Source organism: Microtus ochrogaster, linkage group LG9 (assembly GCF_000317375.1).
Source record: "Microtus ochrogaster isolate Prairie Vole_2 linkage group LG9, MicOch1.0, whole genome shotgun sequence".
Classification (NCBI taxonomy): Eukaryota; Metazoa; Chordata; class Mammalia; order Rodentia; family Cricetidae; genus Microtus; species Microtus ochrogaster.
In genome coordinates, this window is record NC_022034.1 from 8454609 (window position 1) to 8463649 (window position 9041).

Consider the following 9041-nt stretch of genomic DNA (forward strand, 5'->3'; position numbering starts at 1 on the left):
AGAGAGAGAGAGAGAGAGAGAGAGAGAGAGAGAGAGAGAGAGAGAGGAAATAATCTCAATCTCAGGTGTTTTGAAACCAAACCTCAAAGCCACGCTCCCCAGTGATGCTCCTCCTCTAACAAGGGCACCCCTCCTAATTTCTTCGCAAACAGTTCCAACAAAAGGGACCAAGAATTTAAGCATAGGTGTGACTGTGGAGATACTGTTATTAGTAGGCTGGTGGAGTGGCTCACCTTTCCTCTGGGCACTGTGACACAGGAGACTGTAAGTTCAAGACCAGACTGGGTTACAAAGACTTCTCTCTCTCTCAAAATTCTTTTAACAGACCATAAAGAAAATAAAGGAGAGAGTTTCAGCCTTTCTTGTCTCTTCTCCACCCCCATCACATCCCTGAACAATATTGGTCACACAGCCATTTGTGGTATGAATTTAAGATCACATCACTGAGGGTCAAATTCCTTCCGTAGTAAGACAATTCCTCAAAGGTCACTCGGCAACTGATGTGAACTTTTGTGAAGTTCTAGCCAGGCTTCTAAAAAAAGAAAAGCTCCATAGATACTGACTCAGAAATGAGAGAATCATTTCATTATGTGAAAAAGCACATTTCAGAACAATGGTTATATTATATGGCATTTGAAAGTGTCCAAATACACACATGTTCATTCATGGAAAGGTCTTTATGAATGGTAGTAGTTATTTTGGAATTGAGAAGAGAAATATAGGGCAGAATTGAGAATGGACTTTTTGCTTTATATTTTCAATATTTGATCATTTTCAGTGAGCATGGATTTATTTTATTACTCTTAAAATATACAAAAATAAAAATAATCATGTCTGTCAGAAAGAAGATACTTATGAAGATATATAGCTACACTAAAGTATTCTTAGGGTACTGGTTCCAGGACCTTCAAGGGTGCCAACCAAATTCCATGGACTCTCAAGTCTTCATGGGAAATTATAAATAATTACATATAACATGTGCTCTTCTTTCTGCTCAAGTGTTGTCTAGGCTGTTTGTGCTTTCTAATGAAACATACAAGCTTTATAGCATTGCTGTATTGCTTAGAGACCATGACAAGAGAAACCAGGGAACATGGCTCAGTACTGATGTGAATTCTCTTCCTTCTAAATATTTTCAATCCATGATTGGTAGAATCAGTGACTAGAGAAGACCATGTTTTCTGAAAACTCAGAAATACAGACAGTTTTTTAGCCAAAGAGAATCCTATTCCACATATTGGCAAAGAAAAGAGATTTATATTTTAAGAAACACCTTCAGGCTTGTGGCTTCTGAAGTCACACCTACTGAAGTGTGATGTATTAGATCACATCCTGCTGAGAGCCAACTTTACCTTCCTGTTCACTTGTTCACCCTACAAAATGACTTCATGTCTGAAGTTGCATATTCTGGAGCTTCATCCTCTCCAACATCTTCCTCATCCACATCACGTCCCTCAGCTATGTTGGTCACACAGCTATTTGTGGTATGATTTCTGAACACATCAGAGAGGGCCCAGTTCCTTGCATGTTAAGGTAATCCTTTAAAGGTTGTTCTGCAACCAATGTGAGCTTTCAAGATAAGGCCCTGAGAGCAGTGCTTTCTTGTTTGAAAGAGTATTTTGAGAGCCACCTTTGATGTTTGAAGTTCCTTTTCTTTTGCCCTCCCACTTGCAAAATTTATATATATATATGATCATTTTATTGCTCATTTGTAGTCACAAGGAAGAAAGGTTTGGGATTTCTTCTATTTGAATATCACTGTCAAGGTGGAAGAGAAAGTTTCTAGATTTTAACAACCTAAGTCAACTCCCAAAAATTTGATTAAAAACTCCAATTTAAAAGGTCAGTGCATGGGAAGAGTAAGTAAGCACAATTGTCACATTTTCTTGAAGAATCGTGTTGGCAAGCATTCATCACGACTGCTTTTGGTACAATAATATCATTTGTATCTTGCTACATACACACTCTTAAGTGCCTTCCTGGAAGGTGCTATTGGGTCTGGGATCTGAATGTAGTCTACTTCCAAAACCACATCTTAGCCCTCTACTGTTTTCAGCCTTCTGTAGAATTCCCAGGATTCTTGTGCTCTCAAGGAACTAGCACATATATGTGTGTGCGCGTGCGCGCTGTGGGCCATGCCCTCCCATACAGTCACCAGTCAAGAAAATGCCACAGGCTTGACCACCAGCCAATGTGGTGGGGCTATTTTCTCAATTGAATTTCTTGTTCCCAAGAGACTCTACTATATCAAGTTGCCATAAAACTGACTAGGACAAGCCAAATACTCTGTTCCAATGTGGCGATGGTTTCATAACATTTTATGGTAGCTGAACAAGGAAAACATGAGTTGAATGAAGATTCTTTTCCTATATGTTGGTGGACACATTAGATGTACAAGTCTCAGCAGAGTGAAGAAACTGCTGCCATCAGCCAGATGGTATTGGCTATAGTCTTGGCCAGTAGATGCTAAGGGTTGGTTTGTCCATTCCAAAGGGATTTATCTAGTTGTCACAGGAGGTTGCATCACACACAGAGGTGGATTGTAGTGATATTTCATTTGTATTTTAATAAATAAAGCTTGCCTGAAGATCAGAGAGTAAAACAGCCGCACTGATCAGTCTTACAGACCAGGCAGTGGTGACACACACCTTTAATCCCAGTCACACTAGTTGCCATAGAAATCAGATAGCAGTGGTGCATGCTTTTATTCCCAGCACTAGAGAAGAGTATTAGACAGGAGGAGGCAGCTCTCAGTCTCAGCCTCATTCTAAAATTCCTGGAGGCAGGATCGTCATTTCAAACTGAGGTAGAGGTAAGAGCCAATGGCTGGCTATTTTGCTTTTCTTACCTTCAAGTTGAACCCCAATTTCTATGTCTGGGTTTTGATTAAAGTGCCACAGTGGACAGTAAATATCTTGGTAAGGGCTGAGAGCACTCTAAATAACTGGGCTTCAGACCAGTAGCATTCCAGCTCTTCACAACCCCAGAAGCTGTGTCAATCAGCTTGTACAATCAGTTCACAAGGACGTGACCCTCTCCTGGGGACTTTAGTTTACCAGTGTGTGATACGTGCATTTAAATGGCCCTTTAAGTCTTTTGTTTCATTGTTTTGCTCAAGGCATGCAGTGAATCATGGCACCCCATTTTGGAACATGCAGCACTGGCATGATAAAGCTGGCATCCTGCTGCCATTTTTCTGTGGTGTCTGTTTTAGATCATAACTCATTAAGTATAAAGAATAAAATAATTTCAAATTGACAAATTTATTAGCTCCCAAGGTGAACTGCATCAAAATACAACTAGCTGCCTTGAACCTATGTATTCTATATAGAGAAGGGAAGTTTCACTTTAGACAGAGAAACCAAATCAGATGAAAAGACCATGAGAGGATTTGGGAAAGGGTGGAGCTTGTTTACAGCAGACTTTGCATTTTCTCTGCCAGGCTCTGGCAGCCCAGGGGCATCAGTGAGAGCAAGGCCTATGTCTGCAAATCTGCATCCTCCTTCCACTGTCCTTCAGTATCTACTGGGTCACACGCATTTGTGTTATTCATTTGATATAGTGCTTTTCTATTCTAGAGGAAGAAAGGGGACATTGAATAAAGATTTCATTTTGAGTAGAATTTTATTCAAATAGTATTGTATTACAATTATTGTAAGTGACACATTTCTGATCATGAGCCTCCTTTCCCACATACCATCATGGCACGTTTATGTAAACATTTGTGAGCATTAGGACATAGTGAGTTATGAAATGTTATCTTACATGTTCTGTATGGGCAACATCTGTCAACAACAGAATATAGCTTTTAAGGAATATCTTGTATATCATAAGTCAAAAAAGAGAAAGAAAACATTCTTAGGATAATTTCATTTCTTTTCAAATTAAATTTAGGCTTATTGAGCCCACTAATAAATTGACAAATAGGAGTAACAGCCTGTGATTTGAGGCTTCTTGGTTCATCTCCTGAATCACGTCATAGCAAGTCTCTTCGAAGCTTCCTCCTGGAACACAGCTAGATTTATTGGCAAAGTCTTTGGAACATTTTCCTTTTAAGCATCCATCATGCAGCATATAAAAGGAGAGCAATTATCGGTAAAAATTTGAGAACTGTACAGATCCCATTTTCTGTAGTTTATGTAAAGGGCCTTGTTCTTATTTCAGTGTGGAATTGTTACCGACTCAGATTGCTAACACTTTTTATCTTATGTCTCCGGCTCTTTCTTCTAGAATGTTATATTTTATATTCTCCAGGATCAACCCATCAATTGCCCACAAAGGTTAGAAACTCATGAACTCTGATATTATAGCTCCCCCAGTTCCTTTTTATGGAAAAAATTAATCATAATTTGAACGGAATCTCAGACTTATGGATACCATGGTTACAGCACCTGTACAGCAAGAATTGGCTAACCAAAAGACAAACATGAACACCCCACTCTGTCTGTCTGTTAGGGCATGCATGGCTTCTATGGGACACCCCCACTCTGTCTGTCTGTAAGGGTATATATGGCTTCTATGGGACACCTCCACTCTGTCTGTCTGTAAGGGTATGCATGGCTTCAGTGGGACACCCCCACTCTGTCTGTCTGTAAGGGTATATATGGCTTCTATGGGACACCCCCACTCTGTCTGTCTGCAAAGGTATATATGGCTTCTATGGGAGAGCCACTGTGTTTGTCTGTTAAGGTGCACATGGCTTCTTTGGGCAAGCCATAGCCTCAGATATTAGGCAGACATTTAGTCCTCACAGCTGTGAAGGCTAACAAGGTCCAGATCAGCTTGCTGACCGTTATGGCCCTGAGAATGTTCCCCTTCCTGGAATAAATAGATGCTTCTGACTCTGCCTTCGCAGGGTACAGATCCATCTCCCCCCCCCCCCCGTTTCTCAGCTTTTAGAGTAAAAAGAAAAAAGCGTATTTTAAAACCACTAATCCTGTCATGAGAAATCTTTCCTCATGACCACATCTAATTCTAATTATTTCCAAAATGTCCAGTATCAAACACCATCATACTGAAGGCTGGGACTACAACATAGGAATTTTGGGACATACAGCTTCATCTGTTGAATATTAACTACCTGCTTGCTAACCCAAGTGCGGGGTCAGTTTGTGAGGCAAACTCCACCGTACCTACTGGGATGCACAACCTTTGTTTTCCCAGTGACTAAGGGCATTTCTCCTCAGCCAAGACGGCTGCTTGCCCTGATTTCCCACGGCATCAAAGTCACTGGCTGAGGTGCCACAGCTTCTGCTGAGAATATTTTACTTCAGATAAAAAGATCCTCTACAATGTTGCGACTTTATTTTGTTTTTCCATTCTCATTTCACGGAAGCTCAAAGCTATCAAACATTTAATTTGAAAGCTCACTCTCTACATTGCCTTTCAAAGCGACCTCCTTCTTCCTTTTCTGCTTTTTAATCAACTTGTCTCATCAGAGCCAGAGCTGAAGACCTTCTCATGAGTAGTTTAGTCAGAGCCCCAGGTCTGTCGGAGGCACAGCCAAGAGAGGATGTCACAGAGCTCTAGACTTCTCTGGGTCCTCACAGCATCCTGACACATGACATATATATGCTGTGTGCAGGCTTGAAAAGGAAGGCATTTGCCCTGATTTGAAGTGTGTGGAGCGCTTCACAGGAATTATTAGAAACAATCAACATAAGCTTTACACTTCTCCTGAAAGTTTGTCCTCTTTAGAGATCTGCTGGCTTCTTAGCACATATTCTCAGAGGAGCCTGGGCAATGCACTTTGTGGGAATGCATGCAAATGCAGCATGCTCCAGTAAACATGCACGAGACAGTCAGGCATAGTTAAAGAGTACGGCACTGAGGGGCCATGAGCACGAGTGACAAGGATCCAAATAATGAGTCTTGGCAAAGCAAATTAACTAGAAGGCCACTTATAAAATGAAGCGTCTAACTGGGGTCTTGCTTCCAGTTACAGAGGGTGGGTCCCTGATCATCGTGGCAGAAAACACAGCAGTGGGCAGCAGGTATGGCCTTGGCTTGGTGGCTGAGAGCTTAAATCTGATCCAAAAGCATGAGACAGAGAGAAACAGGGGGTGGGGGGAAAAGAAGAGGGAGACTGAGTGAGGGAGACTGAGCCTGAGCGTGGGGTGGGCTTTTGAAAATTCAAAGCAAACCCCCAGTGACACACTTCCTCCAAAAAGCCGTACCTCCTAATCCTTCCCAAACAGTCCACCAACTGGGAATCAAACATTAAAATATATGAGTCTGTTTGGCCCATTCTCATTCAAACCACCACAAGTTTATCTTAATAAATTAGTAGTTATATATTATATAGTTTATATATAATGTAATTATATATTAGAAATTAATTATATAAGAATAAAAAGTATGTAACATTTGAAAATTAGAAAAGACATCACCAGCCAAAAATTCCTTGTAGTCACAATATTATAGATTGGAAGTCAAGTGGTTATATTTTCTTGTAGTTCTATCAGCGACAATCTGAAATTTCATGGCTTCCCTTTGTGCTAATTTCTAGCTCTATAAAATACATCTGCGAGATTATGGCTCTCAGGAGTACTAACGAAGCAAAACTGAAATTGTAGAGCTAAAGGAATATTACAATTGTACCATAACTGGTATATATCTCTGACAAACTAAATCTAAATAAGTAATGTGGTCAGTCAACTAACAAATATTTATCAAATAAAGGCCACTCTGTAATTGAATTACTATGAATTTGTGTTTGTGTGCAATAGATGGGCTAGAAAAGTGGGGACAGATGGTGAACCACGAGGCACGATGCACAGAAACATGTGAGTGAAATGATTTCTTATAGCAACCAATACTTTGATGAAAATAATTGTTAACAGTGATCTATAGAAATACGCAGTGGGAGATATTTTGCAATATGTCATGCTGCAGATTTAGATAATACACACGATCCACTCAGGAGTTTTGATGACCTTTAGTCTTATCTACTAGAACTATTTCAAATTTAGTGGATTTTGTGTTTATCATGCACACCTTTGTGGTTTGGATGACAGTAGCTCCCACAGTGACGGCTATGGACTCACTTCTGGATCTGAGCCTTAAGATGAAATGTTTGGATTTTTTTATAAGTTGCTTGGGTCTTGGAGTTTTGCCATGGAAACAGATAGTGACTAAGACAGTACAGCTTAAATGTGAAAGCCAGAAACAAACAAGCAAGGGCCTGGAGCGATAGCTCCATGGTTAAAAGCACTGACTGCTCTTGTGGAGAACCCAGGTTCAGTCCCCAGCACCCACACAGTGTCTTCTAACATCTCTAACTCCCATTCCAGGAGATCTGGCTTCCTCTTCTGACCTCTGTGAACATCAAGCATGAATAAATTATACTTACATACATACAGGCAAAACATTCATATCCATAAGCATAAACGAATCCCATTAGAAACATGTACGTATAAAATTATACAGCTGAAAAGTTTATAGCAAGCCGGCTATGTGACACATGCCTGTTATCAGTTCCACTAGTTTAGAAACTGAGGCTGGAGGGTCATGATTCTAGATCAGGGCAGCTCAGGCTACGTAGAGGGACACTGTCTCAAAAGGGAAAGAAATCATAACCAAAGATGCTTTGCCATTTTTATTATTTTTAAAAGGAGAAAAATGTTAAATATGCAAATTCTTCTGCCTTTCCTATAGTGAAATAGCAAGCTTGCAGGCAGGACTGCAGGCCTCCAGGAGTCAGGGGAACAAGCTTGCAGGCACTACTGCAGGCCTCCAGAAGTGTGTGTGTCCTGGAAAAATACCCAGGAAACATGAAGAGATTTGAAGCTTCTAAGAATTCACAGATTTTACCTTTTAGAGCTGTTTTAGGCTCATAGGAAAATTGCCTAGGCGTCAGAAAGATCGCTGAAGTGCTTGTCACACAGGTGTGTGTGGACATGAGTCTGGATTCCTGGAACCCAGGCAAATGCCAGCTGGGCCTGGCAGCCTGCTTGTCATTCCAGCCTGGGAAGGTAGAACCCTGGGATCCCTGCAGCAAGCTGGCTGGTGCAACTAGTGGTCTCAGTGAGCTCTGAGTTTGATGGACAGACCAATTGCTTTGGAAAACAACTCTTTACATCCCTGTACGTCCTTCTCCCATCTTTAACCTGGGTTGCTCCTAGACAGTTGCTTATTATAGATACTCCTCCATGATCAGACTCAATTTCAGATGTTTTCCGTCCGTGGCTTGGTTCCTTCTTTTTCTCTACTGTGCTTTTTGCCAAGCAGACGTCTTCAGTTTCAGTTTGAAGCCTAGCTTCTCAGTTAGCTCTCTCTCAGATCATGCTCCTATTGGTAAGACGCATGGCTCCACCTGCCAACCCCAGACCACCAGTCCTTCTTGATACCACACTTGAGTCAGCCACATACTTTGATTTTTATTAGAGGTAAGACTTGCAGTACTCTTCATTTGTTTCTGTGCCGATTGCTCCTCATAAACTCTGTTATTTGTTAGCTAATATGTGCTGTCATATATTATCCCACAGGTATGTAAGATTGATCAAACAAAATATACTGTTCTTATGGAAGTTTATGAATCTTATAGACAGAGAAACCACAGTGTACCAGAAACATGTCCAGGATCATGTGCAATTTCAGTTCCCATCTGTGATTCTGATATCTGGGCTCATTTTGTTAACCATTCTTCTGCCTAATGCTAGAAAGTGTGGACCAGGTCAAATCCTTGATTATTTAATCCAGGTCTTTTTATAAGGTACAGATTATTCATGTCTCCATATCTTCTTTGTTTTGCATTATCTTTTAAATATTACTGTTATTTTATTTTGTTTAATTTTAAAACCATCTTTGTTTAAAATTGTGAGTATAAAAATCAAAATAAATCTTAACTTTTTATAATTTTCAGATATTTTTTATTTTTTGGTAATATCATGTGCATATATTTTGACTAAGCCCCACCCCACAATTCCTTGTCCTCCATAAACTCCCCTATTCCCTATCCCCTGTCCTCTGTCCCCATCCCCCATCCTCTGTCCCCATCCCATGTCCTCTGTCCCCATCCCCCGTCCTCTGTCCCCATCCCC

The 9041-nt window shown here is 40.6% G+C and overlaps 1 protein-coding gene across 1 annotated transcript in view; it reads left to right on the plus strand.

The window, feature by feature from the left end:
• The window catches only part of Prkn (parkin RBR E3 ubiquitin protein ligase), a 1229844-nt gene that overhangs the window by 292451 nt on the left and 928352 nt on the right, over positions 1-9041 (plus strand). The window lies entirely within an intron of this gene.